This window comes from Watersipora subatra, unplaced genomic scaffold (genome assembly GCF_963576615.1).
Source record: "Watersipora subatra unplaced genomic scaffold, tzWatSuba1.1 SCAFFOLD_107, whole genome shotgun sequence".
NCBI lineage: Eukaryota > Metazoa > Bryozoa > Gymnolaemata > Cheilostomatida > Watersiporidae > Watersipora > Watersipora subatra.
Window position 1 is genome coordinate 55,259 of NW_027045334.1, and position 22,085 is coordinate 77,343.

Genomic DNA, 22,085 nt, shown 5'->3' on the forward strand with positions numbered 1-22,085 from the left:
CGCTTACTAGCATCATATTTCAAAATATTTTATTAGAAAGTCTAGATATCTTTTATCATTTGAGATTCTCTGTACCGTTTTAGGTGATCTGACTGCCAGGATGTTTCAAGATTAAAATTAACATAACTTGATAAATTTGATCGCATTTAAAATGCTCAGAAGAAAATCACTTTTTCAAAAATGACGTCAATAGTCGCACTTCATGTTTGTCCCTCTCGTTGTGACATTGGCTGTTCATTCAATCTGCAGTGTTACACATCTCTATATATAGTGACATATGTTTTATTTTGTATTTGCTCAGGATTGTTTAAATAAAACTTCAAGTATAGTCCCAGATACGTACACTGCTATAGATATTTCAAATGATTTAAAGATATTTTGGTTAGAATTTGTCCCATTGTTTTCCTCTAAATGCTGTGTAAACATATGAGTACCCAATGCTGGTGTGAACGTATGAGTACCCAATGCTGGTGTGAACGTATGATTACCCAATGCTGGTGTGAACGTATACATATCACATATAAAAAATATGCACGACTATTAATGCCATTTTGAGGAAATCTGGGTGCGTTTTTTCTTTCTGAGCATTTGAACTGCGATCAAGTTTTTTCGCCTTTAAATATCTTTAAACATCCTGACAGTCAGATCACTTGAGACAGTAAATGAAATCTCAAGATAGAACAGTATCCTCACATTGTAATAAAATCTTTAAAAACTTGACATAAACCTTTAATGTGAAGCCTCCATTGAGTCTAACAAATGCTAAATATCATAGTTATGAGAGCTTTTTGTTTCACAGCTAACAAAAATTCATCTAAATCGAACTAAATGCAGCGCAAAATAGAATGTTCAAACTACTGAAATTTACCTATTAAGATGCTTGATGTGGAGGCTTTGTTTGAAAAGAAAGTCCTGGCTTGCCCTGATGTTACACCAGAGCAGTTAGCATAGCCTATAAACATTAAACTATTGATGAATATCTTGAGCTATATTTTTCAATAATTGGCCGTAGAGATAAATGCATTCCACATGCTGATGAGGCTACGCAACTTGGTTGTAACGTAACATTTTGTACCTTAATCAAGTGAAAAAACTACCATATTTTTTCTGCAGTCGTAAGGAGTATTCAATTGGAATAAAATGCCACCCATGTGCCATATACATGTACACATACCCACAACGTGTAGGGAATCTGAAAGCGCCCTAGAAGTGATAGCAGTTTGTTTTTTTCCTAAAAAGTCGGAAGTTATGAACCTGACACTCATTGACCAGTACTCTCTTCAGTGCTCACTGTGTGTAGTTATAGCAAGAGGAATAAGATCGCCAAGAAATATCTCAAACATGAAATTTGACTGTTGCTGACAGTGTGTATTGCCAATTCGTTTCAGGTGGCGGTTAATCTCAGTGAATTACCTCCTCACACTGTTGAAAATCGAGGAAAAATACAGATTGAAGCAGTCGAGTCTACACCACATGCGCTGTCATCTGTTGATTCTGATGAGTTAGACATTACTCGGTCTTTCTCAGATCCGTTTGCTATTTACCAGTTAGAGGAGGGGGATGTTGACATCCAAACAGCCAGGAGTGTCCAAGGATGTCATGATCAGGATGATATAAATGGAGGGGTTACTCTAGACAATTCTGATACTATTGCCTCTGAAGATTTTTCTAGCCTAGCTAGGGATGTAGCTATTCCTCAGTTAACCTCATCAAATTATGCAGAGGAGAGCTCACCATCAAACGTTCTCACTTCTAGGGATAATACTGACTCTGTTGTGAAAGCTAGCGACACTAATCAGGCAGAGTCTAACAGCTCATGCACAGCAAGTGCCGATGCTTATGCAATGAGGGACAAAGCGCGTAATACCCAGAAAGTTTCTGAATCTGAAACCACGCAGGCTCAAGTAAAAAGCTGTGATGACCTTGCAATAGATATGCAATATGCTGAGAATACACATGGTAGTGAGGAGATGAAAGGCCGAGGTGTGTATGGAAAAGATGGAAATGATGTAACCATCATCAAAAAAAATAATCTGAAGTTTTGCATGTTTATTAGTTTTTACTTTTATGAACACTTTCATTATTTACCTCCAGACTTTCCTCTGCTTTCACTTTCACCAGAAAACATAAGTAATGTAGCTTGAAAGCACAAATAAATCCAATCATTTTTTTTAGAAAAAGTGAAAGATGAATCATCGGTGTCATCAAACAGCACTGATGGCACTCTCATTACTAGTTCATTGGAGAATCCTCCCGTTCCAAGGCAATCCATACTGAGAGCGTGTGGTGATATTAAAAATGGTAAATAATAAATATGGAAATATTCTTTGTGAAATATTCAATGTTAACGACTCCAACATCCAAAATATATTATAAAAATACATTTATACCCATGATACACACATCTTTAATGATCATATATCATTGTACATGCTCTGCACATCTGCAACAATTATGTAATAACATATTATTGCCAATACCGGAAACTGTCATAAAACAATATATTGTTTTTGTATTATACACATAAACAAGTAGTATTAATTTTAGTGTTTCTATAGATTATATTGGTATGTATCTTGGTATGTAAATATAGGATTTAAACGCACTGTAAATATTCATGGCGTGGTTTCACAATTCAACTGTAGTATAAAAGAGCCAACAGAGTTATATAATGATAATATTTATTGATCACATGACTTTCCTTCTGGAATGTTCCTTATTTAACAGAACTACTGTATATAAAGGATTGTAGAACGTAATAAAAGTGAAATCTATGCACGTAAGAAAAGTGACTAATATTATTACTAGCTCAGTTTTTTTCATATATTCCTATGAATAAAGAGTAAGTAATATATTATTTACCTCAACTATAAGTCTACCATTAAACTGTGTTGTTGAAGTTCTTACTACATCTCTCATTCTCTTGTCTATATGTTGCAGTATAACTTTGACATGGTACTTGCTTGTTCAAATGTTAGCCAAGATTTGCTCTATACATCATCAGCACCTGACTACTAGATATTTAGACCCTCAATAGCTCGGGTAAAGAAAACAGGCTATCAATAGCTGAACAGGCTGAACAATTTTGCTATTCAAACATACGAATGGGTTGCTAATCAACTAAAAAAGGTGGTCTAAAAAAAAAATAAAAAAAACTAAATCAACTGGGTCAGCATAAGTTATTAACAATGACTCAGGTTAGAGCTGAACTGCTGCCGACATCACACAGCTGACCGGGATCTTTGCATGCTGACTGCTGTAAAGAATTTTGAATTACATGAAAAAATATTATGTTTAATCTTTGACCTTGACATCAGACTAGGTGTAGCTGCTGATAGGGTAACTGTCAGCGGCTTTATAAAGGAAGGCAAGTATTTAAACCTGTGAGCAGCTTGCATGGCCCTACACTTAGACTGAGTTTTTCCATACCATGTGAGAGTAATGCATGAGGAGTATTCCCACTGCCCCTCTTTGCTCTGGCGTCAGAAATTCAGCATATTTATAGATTACCATGTAACTACAATTTATCAGGATTTAACTATTCAACATACTCTGAGCTGAGACTTTAATATAAATAAAATGAATGAAATAAATAAGTAAAATGACTTACATTAATATTCAAGAATATGGTGAAAACTCTATACATAAATTATCTGATAAAACAATAATACAGCATGCACAAGAAATATAACAAAATAAAATATAACATAAGACGGTATAGTATTTAGCTATTAAGTAAAACCTCTGGCTCCAGAGAGTACCAGAATTAGTGAATGGACACAAACGGTAACAGTTACTGGAGATGATATAAATATTATAACTAAAAATAAAATGGTAACTAGGTGCACTTTATGATTTCATACACTCACCTTGAAATTTCTTTATAAAAGGAGTAGATGACTCCATCAGGATGCTGTATCGTTATAAAAACAAAAACGTTACTTATTTAGTTATTAATGTTTTGCTAGCCTCAAAAAGGGCACGGCTAGAGCCTGTTGCAATGAGTCAGTGCTTGAATACTATTAATTGATAGGAAAACCCAAAGTGACATAAAATTATTTCTACTGTTTTAGTTACTAACAGCTGGTTTTCATTCACTGCTACAAGAAAAATGTGGTGACCCAACTATTCTCCTACTGTGTCTGGCATGTGTTCATACATTCGACCTTGTCATGTTCAGCTGCGGTTCACATGCAGAAATTCATAAACTGCCATATGTTCCTTTAAATATTAGAAGTTTACCAAAATGATTGAATTTCAATATCAATTTGAATAGCTACCAATTTCAATGTATTGAATAATTCTGGAAACCTAGTCAACAGATCTTACCAATGAGCTCCAGAGTTAATCACTTGGATTCAGGAGGAGATCACACCGACTAACTTGTTACCTTATTAATAACTAGGGCTCTGGCAGTCTAGTAAGCTATGAGAGATCATCATGTGTGCCAATAAAATACAAACAATTACTCTACCATCTATACTCAATAATTCTAAACTACTGGAAGGTGAACAAGAAGCACGCATGGTATTGATGCAGAACGCTGCGAGTTCATATCCTGCGTGATATAATCTTTTTTCAAATGTAACCCTGCGCTTTTATACAGACAGACATGGTTCTTATTATAGTAAATATTACAAGTAATACCCATCAGTCACATTGTTGTTGATAAATTTGATGATGCTTCATGTATATAGAAACCCTTGTTGAGTAGCAAGAGCAGCCCGTATTGTAAGCACTCACCTCTATTATATGCTCTGGTTAATAAGTATTTGCTTTGCTATTGTTACCTGCTTATCTTTGCCAAAACTTAGAAAATCAACTAGCTTTAAAATAATGTTTACATTACGAGCCTGCAGAAAGCATGTGCTCCTAAAGCCTGGTTCCCATATCGGCTGCGAGACTCCGGCGGTAATAATGTGCAGCAAATCGTTTGCGACGCTAGGCTCCGGTGGCTTCTGTTCACATAAAGCTGCATCGCTAATAACCGAATAAAGAATGTTCGCTCGCTATGCTGTTTCGATAATGCTGACCTTTACCTGTACAGTGCACTTTGAGAAGGTTTTGCCTGCGGCTCTCGCAAAATTTGAATAGCTCTAAACTCTTGCGTTGACTGCCGGCAACTACCGGCGGTACCCGGCGTGTAGGTTCACAATTCATCTCTGATAGCCTGCAGTGCTGTCGCCGGTGCTGTTGCCGGAGCTTTGCGGCATATATTGGAACCGAGCTTAATAGATATTGATATCCCACCAAATGTAGGGGTCAACATATTTATATTGGTTATAAGACCTATAAAAAATAATGCAGCATAAATGATTTGAACTCGTGATTGTCAGCCCGCAAGACCAACCCACCAATTACTGCGTAACCCAATTGCCTTCCATGTGTTAGAACTATTGTGCATATGCTTATTATCTGCCCTTTTATTTGACACTCCTGTCATGCTCTCAAACCAAACTAGACTGCCGAGGTACCACTAGCTTTTGTTATAATGAAAGTGTGTATGTCCATCTATCTGAAGTCACAGTTAGAAGTTGGGATAAAATATTGCTTCATACTGGATTCACACTTGTGACACTCGGTTTAGTAGTCAAACACTCTAACACCTGCACTAATCAAACAACCTGAGTACCTCATCACTCATCATCAACATCATCGCACACTCCAATGGAGACATCTACAAGATCAACAGGTCCACTGACTCTTTATTTTGACAGTCAAGGCTCCTAGCTGTATGAAGTGCAGGCCACAGGGCTGAGAAAAACATAAACTGAACATAATTGAAACTAAAATAAACTGACAGATTCAACAGTGATGTATGATTGGGTGCAAAATAATTTTGCATCACGTTGTTCTTCTAAAAGTACACGTAAAAGTATAGAGGCAATTTCATGGCAGGTCTAAACCTCATGGGCTTACACAGAGCAAAACCATTCATCCTGTCTACTGGTGTCAATACGCGACTGTTGGCATGTAATGCTTATCAATCAACATCTGCTGTTAGCCCTGTCACTATCTCGGTCTATGCATTTATCATGCCTTGCAATAAATAATTGTTTTGATAGACTTTAACGCATAGCGTAATATCCTTACACTCATGCAGGCAATCGTACATACATGTAGTTATTTTCACCGTAAACATAAGTAATCGTGGCAGCTTATAGGCTATTAGCCAATAACGTACGAATATCAATGATATATCGATATACGCACCGGCACCTTACGCCTAGAATAGCTTAATGCTAGGGTCACGGGCAATACATTAGTCACTGAAGCGCGCATTTCGTTTGCAATTGTTGTTTACAACCGAAAAGTCCCACCATAGTACAGGAAAAAGCAGGTAATCTGCGACTATGTATTTATTTCCATCACATTGACTGTAGAGTAACCATGTTTCTACAAAGCTCAAATAAAAAACACTTAGCCTACATCACTGATTTATGCAACTCTTGCTTAAAAACCCATGGGTGGATATGGAGAATTTACGTTATGTATAACTAAAAACTAACACAAATCCACACACGACATCAGTGTTGAATGTGCTTTGTCATTTTAATCTATTTTGACTATATTATTCAGTTTACACACTTTTGCTTAGCTTGTGGGAACTGAATTGATCATTACTGGTTCAAGTACTAGAGAAGGTTGTTGTATGGAAATACTGTGAAAACAAGATACCGATAGGGAATGTAGCCAGACCACAGGATAAGCATATAATACGTTCAAGCAGCAAGACGCCAAAGGACATTAAAAGATTCGATAATTAGAAAATGTCAATTGAAAATTATGAACTTCAGAATTGGAAGAAATCAATCATAGAAATTGCGTCAACACTAGATAGAGAACATGCCAAAGAGAAACCGAAGCAGTTAGACTTACCAACCACTATCATCAAAAGGCCACCATAAAAACATTAGAGACGAGTCAAATGAGTCACATATAGATCTGCCACTTCTGTCAAACATGACCTAGATACCAGGAGTAAGTCACGAGCTCCACCCTACATGTCAACATCACATGCACCAGCTGAAGACTTAGGCAAACAAGATATCTTCACACGCCTGACAGAAAGCATCGAACCTTAACACTCTACCTACACCCACAGGCTAACCATCCTACATGCCAGACATCTATAAAAGAGAACAGCTCCAATGACTCAGCACCTCCTCTATCCCCATCTCTATCTCCGGCTCTAGCTTGAGTTCTGGCTCTCTCTCTTCCCGAGGGCCCCATTGGACGCTTTCCCATCTGCCTGCTGAGGAGCCTTTCTCTTTTCTCTACCAATGGAGCCTCCTTCTCCTCCACCAGCTGAGCCTCCTCTACGCCACTATCTCAACTGTCGACACTCTCTACCTATGACCTCTCACGACTCTCGTTTGACTATCGAAACTCGCAGCCGCATGGACCGAGCCAAGCAAACACAGACGACCGTTCGAGTAAGGATGTAATTTTTATTAGCTCTTCTAATTGTTTTGTCATTAATGTTATTGTTTTAGAATTTTGTTAGTTGTGTATTTTAATTGTTTGACTTATAGAATAAAGAAGTAACTTGTACTGGTAAATATCAGCATTACTTACGATAGCTTAACACCTTCACTATACCTGAACCAGTAATAATCAAATTAGCACCCACAAGCTAAGTAAAAGTGCACAAACTAAACATAGTCAAAATAGAATAATATGACAAGCAAATTCAACACTGATGTTGTGTGTAGATTCAGATTAGTTATGCATAACATAATTTCTCCACAACCACACATAAAAAGGTGTTAAGCTATTGTAAGTGCCAAGTTATGGCTAGATTAATTGGTTCAAAGTGTATGATTATATTTTATAGGCCTAGTATAAAAACAATGGCTGCTGGAAAAATACGTTTTTCGACCGAAAATCCTCGAAACTAAACGAAATAACATAACATCACTCTTTCTTTAAACAAAAAAGAAATCAAGCAGAAAAGCTAAGCAAGTATGAGTATTAAACATATGAAACCTACGTAGCAAAAAATTAAAGCCAGACATGACTATTTATATAACACTCAATAAACTAACCAAGTTGGGGGTACGAAAAACTATATGAGTACTAGTAGGTACTAGTAGTACTAAATGATTACTAGTACTAAACAGAAACAACGACGAAATAACTAAAAGGATGATTATTGAAACTACCAGTTAGAAATCAAACTAAAACCTTTTGACAGGTTTATGTTTGGAAGAATTTAGTCTTTAAACCTAAGCAGCTTTCCCACAATTTTGCCTGACCTAGTTAATGGCACTCATAAATTTGACTCTTAAAACTTTTCAAAGTCTGCACCTAGCGTTGCTTTGCTGGTAGAGGAATTGCCCATAGCTATGTCTCTGTAGGAGAGAGTCGTGTTGGATTTTGAAACAACTTTGGGAGTTGAATGGCATGATTACTTACCACGATCTGGTTTATGGCTTTGCGCTACTTCGCTTTCTCAACTTTGCTCTACTAACCCTTCAGTTTGCCATCTTGTTGCATTTTCATCTTTTCTGTTTCGTTTATAAGTTCGGTATGTATGTCTTTCTGATCATATGCTCTAGGGCACGGACATCATCGCTTTATTGGGATCTCATCATAAAGGCTTTTGCTTTGTGAGGATTGTGCAGGGGATAGCAAATCTGTATCAATGGGTGTGTTTTGCAGCATCTGTAGGACATGCAAAATGCATTGTCCATCTTCTGCAGCTTTAATCATTGTTTTCTTCACTGTCTGTATGGCTCCCTCAACCAGTTCATTCAACCTTGAATAACCTAGGGCAAGAAAGTTTTGTGAGTGATGTCTATGTGCTTCATGAAAGTTTTGAATTCAGTTGAGTTGTACTGAAGGCCATTATCTGACTGAATTACGCCAACTCGGCCAAAATCTGCTAAATTTTTAGTAAATTCAGTAATTATTGTCTTCGTGCTCAAGTCTTCTGGTTTTGACACATTGACCCATTTCAAATAGTAGTCTATATTTAGTAGACAGTGAGTGACTTGTGAGTGAAATATGTCACTGCCTATTATCTGCCAGGGATGATCAGGTATTTCGCTGGAAGTCAAAGGAGCATGGCATTGTGCTGTATCATGTTGCTTGCAAACTAAGCATGAGCTGATGCAGGCTTCAATTTGCATGTTTATGCCAGGCCGAAACAATGCAGGTATTGCGTGTTGCTTGGTTTTTGTGATGCCTTGGAGACTTTGATGTCGCTGACTGATTATTTCAGCTTGTTTGACCTAAAGCACTATTAATCTTTTACCCAAGAACAACAGTTTATTAAACTCAGATATATTAACCTTATGTTGCCAGTCTGGCTTGACTGACTGACCAACCCATGAAACATTTGTGAGCTCTTCCGTAAGCTTGGATAAATAAACTCTGAATCATCAAGTATTGACACAAATAATTTGCACTTCCAACTTCAACTGAGCATATTTGACATTGAGTCTTCACCTGCGAAAGAACAATGTATGACAATTCCTGAGTCTTTAACAACCTTCCTGCGAAATTTCAAAAAGATGTACTCATTAGCATCAACTGATGTACTTAATAACTTACCTGGTCCAATTAAGTATTTCTTTTTTGGTCTCATCATGTGCTATACACTATAACCCAAACAACATTCAGAGTATAGCCTAAGCACCTCGTCGCACATCATGAACATTGCTTATTCCAATGGAGACATCTATAAAACCAACAGGTCCGCTGACTCTTTTTTTGACAGTTAAGGCTCCTAGCTGTAAGAGACTGAAGTACAGGGCAGAAAAACATATAAACTTAATATAATTGAAGCTAAAATAAATTGACAGATGTTATTTGTTGCTGATCTGGTGTATGCTGACTGCTACAATGTTTCAACAGTCCTAATTCTGGCTGCCTCCTGTTATATTGTTGATATCCCTCTCCTTGTGCTTGACACTCTGTAGAGTTGCTGACTTCGTTGAATACCTGTTAGTATTTGTTGTAGCCAGTTACTCTCTTTTATATTAAGTGGTGTTGATAACTAATATCCATTATTTAGTTGGAATTTTATGTTTTCATTCCTAAGCTCTTCATTACAATGGCCAGATAATTCCCAATCCAATTGATGTCCCATACATTCACATCGCATCAGCTGTGATGGTTGGACAAATCCCATACTTGATATTTCCGGCAGCATAGCAATTGCTCTAGGTTTTCATATTTGCTGATTGGTCAAATATCGTTTTAAACCCTGACACATATTAGCCGTCAGGTGAAGCCAGACCCTAGCTTAAATATTCATGCCGAATCCGTCCTAATAATCTGCCATTTATTGGTTGCTTTGTGCGTAGCCCTCGGTCTTTATCAGTTTTTCCCAGCAGTGATCCTCATCTCAGTTCAATAACATTGGTTACACGCCTCTGTGTCATGTTTTTGGTTTTTCCGCTGAGTACATTTTGTGTGGCGGTCTCTTAATGCAGTGTCTCGTCGCGGCTAGTTAGTAGCTAGTCTTATTGTGCGACAGTTATTGGATGGCTTTCCATCGTTTGGCAAATTTGTCCCAGTTTGAGGAATGTCAATTATCCCTCTATCAGTTGTGATCTAGTCACCCCGGGGTTCATAATCATATTTTCGTAGGTTTCTATAGTTATATACTCGTGCAATGGTCACCATGGTGCTGGAGTTGAATCATTTCATCTTAACAGTATTTAGCTGGATTGCATACTGGCTTGTTTGTCCTTTCATGTAAGTTGCCTATAATCATTCGGAATCCGTATATTCATAGTCACTTTTAAATATCTAGCCTTGTATATGCCATAGCATCAAGCTGTAAAGTACATGTATATATGTATATGTAAAGTTATTAGAAGGTCATTCGGGAAATATATTGTGGTTGCTGTATCATTGCGATAGTCAACCATATTGAATATAATTATATATATATATATATTTGCTTATTAATTCATGTAAGTTGCTTATAATTATTCGGAATCCGTATATTCATAGTCGTTTATCTAGCTGTATATATGCCATAAGATCAAGCTGTAAAGTACATGTATATATGTATATGTAAATTTACATAATTTACATTAAGTTATTAGAAGGTCATTCAGGAAATATATTGTGGTTGCTGTATCATTGCGATAGTCAACTGTATTGAGTATAATTATTTATATATTTGCTTATTATTTCATGTAAGTTGCTTATAATTATTAAGGATCCAAACATTCTTTTTGTAGGTTTTATGTTATTAAGTTTTTTGATTGTTTTATGTTTTGATATATATATTCATGTTAAGCTGGGCGCTGTAAGCTATTTTTATTCGTACTCTCTCTCATCATCATAAATATAATTTGTCATCCGCTTTTGTTGTACGATCTCGTAGCTCATATCTTCTATTCACTCTATATAGTGGTCATTCTCTCACATTCCAGAATCAGTGTTTTCCTCTATATCTGGTATCTCCTTTGCGTTAGTTCTGTACGATGTACGAGGGTGAAAAATTTTCATGTACAAGTTTTAATCGCTTTACTGAAACTCAGCTTGGTTTTGCAAAGGGCTTGATACACGGTACTATGTTTGCTGTGACATCTGTTCGATACAAAGTATGAAACAGGCTCAGGTACTGACTTGAAAGGGCTCGGCTACAATTTTTGCCAATCTCAAGTCTGAATAGGTAGCATCTACCTCCTATTTTGAAAGATATGTCTGTTGCTTGTTGATTGTAATAGTCTACATGTTTTAGTTTGAGAAATTCTTATATTTCTTGCATTCAACAGCCATATAAAAAATATACGCACAAACCACGTGTAAGTTGGTGAAGTCAAGCTACTAGCAGTTTTACACAGAGTATGAATGACAGCCAAAGACACTGAAATATTTAAAAACATTTTTTCCTAGGTGTTATTGACCTCTGACAATCTTTCTTCAGTGTTTCTACCTTGACTTTCTAAAGTCTGAGTGTCTTCTCACTAAATTATTACACAGACTGTTACTTCTATCTCTACAGGATGGTGCTGCCTCGATGTAGAAACAGCGCTAATTTTTTAATTTTCCGATTCGTGAGAGTTTAATCTTCCCCCATCATGACACTCTCTCATACGGTTGAGCTCGGCGACAAAGAAATCATCAAGATAATAGAGGAGTACCTAGCAAATAAACAGGTTGATATTGCCCTCATATGCTTGGAGAGAGAGAGAGTCGGGAATCATTAATGGTATGTCCTGAATATGGTTCTGGTTGAAAGGGATACCTCGTTGTCATAAACCATGTCTAAAACCATTCATAGGCTTGTCTCTCCGTCAGACCTTCCACCAACAAGTTTGCTGAAAACTAAGTTAAAATTCAAGTAATAGTATTCTTTTCTGACCTTCGCGCTATTACAGTGTGGTAATTATATAATAATTGTATGATATTTACATAGTATTATATAATAATTGTATGATAATGACATAATATTATATAATAATTGTATGATAATCGCATAGTATTATATAATAATTATATGATAATTACATAATATTATATAATAATTGTACGATAATTACATTATTTTGTAATAGTCGTATGATAATTGAGTAATATTATGTAATAATTGTATAATAATGTAACTATTATATAATAATTGTATGATAATTGAATAATATTATATAATAGTTGTATGATAATTGAATAATATTATATAATAGTTGTATGATAATTACACAATATTATATAATATATAAATAATATTGTACAATAATTGTATGATAATTACACAATATTATATAATACTTGTATGATAATTACATAATATTGTATAATAATTGTATGCCGTATAATCTTAATGCGGTATGATCAAAGCCCTGTCTGGCTGTCTGAAGAGACAGGTAGATTATGAAAAAAGGATTTCACCAGGTGGGATTTGAACTCGCCACATTTAGCTCAGTAGACAGACACTCCAACATCTACACCATTTGACCGTTTTGGCTTATTACACAATAACTAGTACAGTTTTTGGTCTTGTGCACCGTGAGATAACGTAATCACTCATCACTATCGTTTTGTAGGGAAAGACGGGGCACAGTAAGCCAATTTTGGTTTGTTTCTCAAATAAAATATAAGTGACTGCTTGAATTGAGCTTAAACTTGGTCTATAAAAATTTAACATGTTATTATTGTATTTGAATGGTAATGATTCACTTTGGATCAATCGCGAGATTTTATTGTTTTTGCAACATTTTACACCTGGCTCACTTTGCTCCACTACCGAGGCAAGGTGAGCCACCCAATGGGGCAAAGTGAGCCATAGCAATAAATATGTGATTTGATTGCACATAATATATATTTGATATCTTTTAACTGTTTTAAAACATTGAGTGTGACAATTGTCTAACTAAATTTGACTTATGACTAAGACAGAACATGGTAAACTAATTATACATAGTTGATAACATAAAATGTGGGAGCAAGTCGTATGAGCATTATCGTGAAATAATGTAGTAAAAAGTGTGTCGCCTACAGTCTCTATCAGCAGTGTTATTGAGAATAGTTTATCTTACAGTGTAAGCAGATAAATCTACTCTGAATGTAGTTCGATTTCTAACCCTCAGAGTCCCACCAGTGTTTACTGGCTGCCCTAAAAATATAACTATAGATTCAAAGTCAACATCATACACGTCTTCCTCCTCTGGATAAACAAAGCAGTTTCCAGCTTTTCTTATGAAACTGATGGTAACTGAGTTTTCATTACATTTCATGACTCTTCCTGCATAATAAACATTAAAGATTGACTTGCAACAAAATTCACATTACAGTTATTTGCTATCAAAACATTCACCATGTCTTACTCTGCTGTGTTGTAGTTCCAAAATAGGTGGAAATGGATTTACAAACTCTTAAAAGCTCAAAAACGAACAGTTAATCGCGGTCATTACGAGACCGCCATAAATTAGAATCTCTTTCCAAAACGGCTCAAATGGGACGTAGTTGTACCAGATGGCTTCTGTTTACACTTTCACGCAACCTCATTCGTCGAAATATTTTCACAAATATACTTCATGCATTCAATGAAACCATGTCTATTGTCCTCACATGTCTATTTCATCGTCATTGTAATGCTGTCACTTTCAGCACTGATAACTTATAACCTACCGTGAGAATTTATTTAATTTTTTAACCTTAGCTCGAAGGAGTACATATCATTGTCTGGTAAACATGACGAGCCTGTTGGTCACCTGTGATAATCAAAATATGTTGCAAAAATTATTCACGAAGTATGGGTCACATGATCAGATTACGACTAGATGATTAGTTCAAGTCGAAACAAAACTGTAAAGTAGCGATCATCTATATTTGATACGGTCTTTTGATACCAAATAACTGTAATGTGAATTTTGTTGCAAGTCAACCTTAGCCAATTCCGTACCAAACTAAAACATGATTATTGATGTTAATATTGTCCCTAGTAGGAGGTACATCTTTACTTTCATCTTTATCTGGACTTTCTTCATCAGAACACAATAATTATTAGCCTAACTCTTCTTCCTCTGATGAAGAATCTGTTTGCTCTTTTTTCTTAGTTTTTCTTGTCTTGTTCTTAGTCACAGTTACTTTGGATGTTTTTAGCGTAGATCTAATCCAAGTAGACACATGTTGCTACACTTTAAACACCGGCTCACCTGCTTTCTTGTTTCTTGACCAGCTTGGTGGAATACTCAAGTCATTAGCCATGCTGTATTTGTAAGCTAGTTCACATACTTTTTCAGTAGATAAACCTTAAAATCTGTTGTCTAGATTTTTTAAATGGCTAGCCAACTCTTCTTACTTCTCATGCAACACCTGAGATCTACGAGATCTCTCATTCCTGCGCGAAGAGACGGTCACTTAGACGATGTTGTACAATAATGCAGTAACTTAAACAACTTTTTAGTTAAATGTAAGATTAGCTTGGTTAGATGCCAAGCTCATAGAACATGGTCACACATTATTTAAATTATATCTATAAATTAAACAGGGTACATAGAACACTTGGGCACCTGCTTGTCCTGTCATGTGGAAAAAATACTTTTTCTGGAATATCCTTGATGTGCACCAAGCGATTAGCTAGCCTTGGATGAGAAAAGAAAATGTGGTGCATTCTTCTCTTGAGGTTGAAAGGTAGTTTTGTCAACCCAGTTTATCGTACATCACAGTGTGAGAAGGAAATTTATCACAAACTCTCTTGTACACCAGAGTACAGGGTTACGATGCATTAGAACGGAACTGCGTCAACGAAGTGCAGTACGCAATAATTTTGCAATACATTACAACTTTCTAATTCACAGTAGACATCCACTGCTACTGTGCTCCTGTTTCACATTGCCCATTGCTATATATTGGGCATTCACTTTTATGAAGCATTACCTGACAGGCACCACTTCACGCACGCATGCTCTGAATGCACATTCTTCATAACATGAAACTGCTTGTGTACTGCAACTGCTGATTAGTATGAAGTTGATACTGTGGACCAGCTGACAATCCTGACTTTCCAAGCCTCTATACTGCATTGTGTACCATTTTTCACATACTGTGTTTAGCCAGTTCATGTAGGATACTCCTACTCTCACATCCTTTCATAATAGGAAGTCAGTCTGGCATTATCACAATTCTGATCGATGCAATTGAGGTTTTTGTGTTGTATTCTCTATAACATAATATGTTAAAAACGAAATAGATTTTTGCATTTCAACCATATAGCTAATTGTGATCAATTTGTTTGCCCACTCGTACTCAACTTTGACAGCATTCACATCTCGCCATCGTGCTGTGGTTGTGTCAAAGTCAACTTAATATTTGATTTTGTGATGAGTTTTCACAAAAATTGTGCTTAGGATGTATGTATGGTGTACTACTAACATTCCTACTACACCTTGCACTGCGAAATACACATTAGCAACACTCTCATAACATCTAGCACTGCACATTGTGCGGAAGGCAACCTAGCCACTGTATCAATACCACTTATCCCACGACCAACCACGAGCGAAGCGATTGTTTGAGAGCTTTATGATAAATGCGTATGTGCACACAACTCACGAAAATTATTTATGAACAGCCGTCGCAAACCTTTGTACCGAAATCTCATCAACAAATTTAACCATTTTTCAATGGAGTCGTTTAAGTATAATAACGATACAAAACACATATAAACCTTTTTAAATATATTGCCAAGTCTTTGAAATTTGTAGACAATATCCTACAACTAACCCATCTGATCGGATTATACATAAATGGACAGATTAATTTAGCCTAAAATCGTCATTAAAACTTTGACAGGCTTTTTTTCATCAAAGTTAAGACCGGACAACGAAACGCCGACAAGGCCGCGCGATAGAGAGTAGAACTATTAAGTCGTGTGCATTTTACGAGAAAAACGTGCACATTTCACCAGTCTATGGCATTGTCCAATTGCTGAAGGTTTCTGTAACTAACGTAGAAGTACTGAAAAGTAATAGTTTTTTTGCCGATTTCAAAGTAACCGACATTTTGGACACTTATAATGATTACTTTGGTATTCCAACTGATGTTCGAAGCAGTGAAAGTAAATGAAATGACAATGATATTTCTCTAACGATTCTTATAAGATTATTACAATATTTAATTATAAAAATAATTATTCGATTTTAAAAGATTTAATTATAAGAATAATCATTCGAATTTACAAGATCGAAGTATATAGTGACCGATGTTGGGCAGTATGTTACTGTTATTATTTTTTCTAAATAATTTTGTTAAATAGATATTCTAAAAATCTAAATAAATATCACAACTTCTTGATATTGGTTGCTATGACGTTTTGAAATGTAAACGAAATCGTGCATTGGTTTTCTATTATTACTGTATTACTATATTAATAATATTGGTTATTCTAATAATATCAGTGCATTTTACTTCTAATATTGCATTTCTCCTATTGCAGAGGAGAGAGATATATAATATTTTCCTTTTATTGTTGTTGTCTGTTGTACATAATAATGCCCAGTACATTACAGCTACCATTGCAGTTACCTATAATTGCACTGCAGTGCCATTTGATTGCCAATATTGCATTTCTCAACCATCAGTACCCTTTCTTTTTTCCAATATCATTTTGGTCGTGGGCTGTATGACAGGGAATTTCTAATTATGAAATTCATGTTGAACTTTCATGCGCATACTAGTAGACGTACCACTAGTAAGTTGATTTGTGGGAAAGAAAAGTTGTAACAATACTTCAGTTTATTTAGTTTTTAAGAAATTATCAGAACAAGTTAACCTTTTATGTCCTATGTTTGACTATGTTAGTGTAAATCTTTCGCATAACTAAGGAGGTTGTTTTTATTCTTACTGATTTTTCATACATCGTCTAGGTGACCATCTCTTTGAACAGGAATGAGATGTCTCATTCACGATTCTTCTGTGTTTTCATGCTTTGAATGGGTTAGGAATTGCCCTACCATTTCATCAATTCGGAGTTGCACTATTTAGATCATTCCAAGATGAGCGATGTATTCCTCAAAATAAAACTTGTTAGAGTTTTTCTAACTTTTTTCATATCAGGGTCACTTTTCAATTCATGAGTAGCCAATCGCCAGATCAAAATAAGAAATTATTTCATCATCTTCATATGAGCAACCCATCATTCGCATGTAAATATTAATATGAAAGTAACAGGTCCAGATGAAATGGTATGGAGAAGCAGTAGAATGTTTTTGTAGCCGATACCCGCATGGCTGTGTGAAGTACGCTGAAATATTTTTTACCTCTACTGGGGAGAGCTTAGCTGAGTATTATCAAATCCGATCCATCAGCAGTCAGCCTTTCTGTGATACTGAATAGTACTCCCACCTTCAAGAGACAAATACCCTCACATAAATTTATCGAAGCGAAATGGTCTGGAATAGGTTTGGATTCGTCTGTTCTTGTGATTTGGAGTGGAAGCAACTCCAAATCTATTCAAATCATGGAAACGCTCTGATTCTCAGGTGCTTTGATTCTGCTCTCATATTAATTTGTGATATTTGTAGGTGTTTTCTCAAAAGATGGACTTTTTCTCCGGCAGCTGATTCTTGATGGTCACTGGGATGATGTGCTTGAGTTCCTTCTGCCGCTCCATGGGGTGGAGGGCTTTGACAAAAACGCTGCCTTTACCTCATTTACAAGCATAAATTCCTGGAACTCCTTTGCATAAAGTTGGATCCTGGACCGTTACAGGTAAGTTGTCCTGACAGGTAATTACATGTGATAGTATCTGACAGGTCATTACATTTGAGAGTGTCTGACAAGTCTTTACAGGGTAGTGTGTCTGACAGGCTATTACATGTGAGAGTGTCTGACAGGCCATTACATGTGAGAGTATCTGACAGGCCATTACATGTGAGAGTGTCTGACAGGCCATTACATGTGAGAGTATCTGACAGGCCATTACATGTGAGTGTGTCTGACAGGCCATTACATGTGAGTGTGTCTGACAGGCCATTACATGTGAGAGTGTCTGACAGGCCATTACATGTGAGTGTGTCTGACAGGCCATTACATGTGAGAGTGTCTGACAGGCCATTACATGTGAGTGTGTCTGACAGGCCATTACATGTGAGTGTGTCTGACAGGCCATTACATGTGAGTGTATCTGACAGGCCATTACATGTGAGTGTGTCTGACAGGCCATTACATGTGAGTGTGCCTGACAGGCCTTTACATGTGAGTGTGCCTGACAGGCCATTACATGTGAGTGTATCTGACAGGCCATTACATGTGAGTGTGTCTGACAGGCCATTACATGTGAGAGTGTCTGACAGGCCATTTCACGTGGGAGTGTCTGACAGGCCATTACACGTGAGTTTGTCTGACAGGCCATTACATGTGAGTGTGTCTGACAGGCCATTACATGTGAGGGTGTCTGACAGGCCATTACATGTGGGAGTGTCTGACAGGCCAATACATGTGAGTTTGTCTGACACTCACATTACATGTGAGTGTGTTTGACAGGCCATTACATGTGAGAATACATATAATTATAGTTACAACTACACGTGCCATGAAGTTGTCACTCATTGACTCACTGTTTTCTTGAAAAAAACACTTTTAGTTCTGATGCTACTTTGTTTGGATGTTTAGTTTCTTCAGTTTTTGTATTTTCGATTAAACACAGTCTGTTTCTGACATCTGTGATTGGCTAATGTCTTCCTTGGCTGTCATTCCATCATCATCCCTGTGGTTGGCTAGCAATCATTATTTTTTCATTTTGTTCATACAGAACCATGACTCCACATTGGACGAGGTCGTCAGCTGCCTCACTGAGTTAGAGCATCTTTGTTCTGATAGTAAGGAGTATGACAACTTGTGCTTTCTATTGACTCTTCCCTCCATTTCCTCTGATCAGGCCTACAAGAATTGGAACCCTTCCAGCGCCCGTATCAACTGCTTTAACGAGGTCGGCTCTCCATGTTGTTTTATTGCATGGGGTTACTTAGTCAGTGGGGTTATTATCTACACTCCTTGCTTTGTACAGTTACATGCTCTCCATGTTCCTATTGCATGGGGTTACTTAGTCAGTGGGGTTATCATCTACACTCCTTGCTTTGTACAGTTACATGATCTCCATGTTCTTATTGCATGAGGTTACTTAGTCAGTAGGGTTATCATCTTCACTCCTTGCTTTGTACAGTTAGATGCTTTCCATGTTCTTATTGCATGGGGTTACTTAGTCAGTGGGGTTATCATCTACACTCCTTGCTCTGTACAGTTACATGCTCTCCATGTTCTTATTGCATGGGGTTACTTAGTCAGTGGGGTTACCATCTACACTCCTTGCTTTGCACAATTACATGCTCTCCATGTTCTTATTGCATGGGGTTACTTAGTCAGTGGGGTTATCATCTACACTCCTTGCTTTGTACAATTACATGCTCTCCATGTTCTTATTGCATGGGGTTACTTAGTCAGTAGGGTTATCATGTACACTCCTTGCTTTGTACAGTTACATGCTCTCCATGTTCTTATTGCATGGGGTTACTTAGTCAGTTGGGTTATCATTTACACTCCTTGCTTTGCACAATTACACTTCAGTACTAACATTTGTAACTATACAGTAATCCATCACTACTTCCTGGCTCACCATTCACGGATTCAGTACTTCACAGTAGAAAATTTTTGTTAAAATCGAGAGAAAATTAATTAAAAACCATTTAAAAAGTAAAATACATAAGACACATCAATCTCATGAATTATAAACATGTGACTTCCTTCTCACAACGAACCGAGTTAACACAAGTATGAATATTCAGGTCAGATGAAGTCCAAACTACGTTCATACTATGTAAGTGTATTCTGTGGTTTTAAATACTGGGACTGGGGTTGAAATATAAACTGTAGGTCAATCAATATAACTTCAAATTACTTATTATATAAGAAATCAATACAATATGTTTAGAAAGCAGTGTAAGTGTTTTGGTGTTAAAATTTTGGTTCTTACATATACTTTAAAACATAAGCTTTTATTTAGCAAATTTTCACTTATCACTGGGACGCCGGTTCCCCTTGACAACCTTATATCAACTGTACTTGAATATTCCATGTACACAGTTAGTATAGATAGCATGAGTTCCATTAACTTTGGCTGTGCTAAATGATAGATACAACCTTTGGCCTTAGTGAAGTTTTGATCACACATAGCCTAATGATACAATTGAACAACATTTTTACCATGAGGGTAAATTTATCAAAACCATTGCTTGGCGAGGAGGTTTTTAGCCCTACCAGCAATAACTACAACCTGTACAGTATATTGAGCAAAAATTACAAATCATGGATGTAGGGAATGTTTAAACACGATGTTTGAGAAGGTTTTATGTTCTTATTTTGCTGTCAATATTGTCTCTGTTCTTTCAGCTATACCCACTGGTCAGCAGGTTCATCGGGCTTGAAAAGGCAGCACCGAGCAATTCATCAGCTAAACACGACAGACTAGTTAACCTGCTTGCTAAAGGTCAGTTTTCAGACTAGTTAATCTGTTCACTATAGGTGTGTTTTCAGACTAATTAACCTGCTCACTAAAAGTCAGTTTTCAGACTAGTTAACCTGCTCGCTAAAGGTCAGTTTTTAGACTAGTTAACCTGCTTGCTAAAGGTCAGTTTTCGGACTAGTTAACCTGCTAGCTATAGGTCAGTTTTCAGACTAGTTAATGGTACTAGTACCTTCCATTGCAATGAATTCTCTAACTGTGGACTATGTCATACCTATTGTACTCGTTGGTTCCGTTGCAAGGAAAGTTACAACTGTGGGTCATGTCATATCTATTGTATTTGTAGCTTCCATAGCAGTGAAAGCTACAGCTGTGGGTCGTGTCATAACCATTGTACGCGTAGCATTGTACCATTGTGCACAGCCGTGTCTGTACATTTTTCTATGCTTGTGTATCTGAGTTTGGGTGTGTTTGCGCGCGTGTGTGTGTGTTTGTGTGTCGCTGTCCGTGTCTGTGTGTATGCCTTTGCACGTTTATGGCAGGTGTCTGTTCTGAGCAAGTATGTGAATGTATTTGTCCGTCTCTGTGTCTGCGTGACTATTATTAGAGTTACCATCAAAGCTCTGGAAACATTTTTCCAAATGGTGCAATATCACGAGATTTAATATGGGGAACTTTATTCAATCACGCCAAGCTGTTTTAATCTGTCAAGAGGTTACCGCGCACTTTAAAAACAAGTTTTATACGTGCAAGTAAAAGATACATTTAACACTATTTAATGTGTGTTTGAAGACCTGTGTGTGTGCATGCGTGTATGCATGTGTGTCCACGTGTGTGTGTGCGTGCGTGCGTGCGTGCGTGTGTGTGTGTGTGTGTGTGTGTGTGCGCGCGCCTGTATGTGTATGAGTTTTGTTTGTATGTGTGAACAAGCATGTGTGTGTCTATGCAAGTCTGCGCATCTGTCCTCGTGCTATGCATATGTGTCTTCGCAGTTGTTAGCATTCTTTTGGATGTGTGTCTGTCCGTGTCTGCATGACTGTCATCAGAATTATCATTATTTTTCTTCAAACTTTGCTCCAAATATTGCAGGTTTGCCAAGGTTAATTTTGTTGAATCACAACAAGATCTTCAAAGTCTGTCAAGAGGTTACTAAAATCTT

General features: G+C 36.8%; 1 long non-coding RNA gene across 1 annotated transcript; it reads left to right on the forward strand.

Annotated features, from left to right (window-relative positions):
- Positions 1-6,241: 6,241 nt before the first annotated feature.
- On the forward strand, positions 6,242-20,952 carry LOC137410185 (uncharacterized). The gene is made up of 4 exons (XR_010981011.1): positions 6,242-6,340; positions 17,991-18,177; positions 19,220-19,396; positions 20,854-20,952. It is a non-coding gene; the product is annotated as an uncharacterized lncRNA (long non-coding RNA).
- Positions 20,953-22,085: the final 1,133 nt, after the last annotated feature.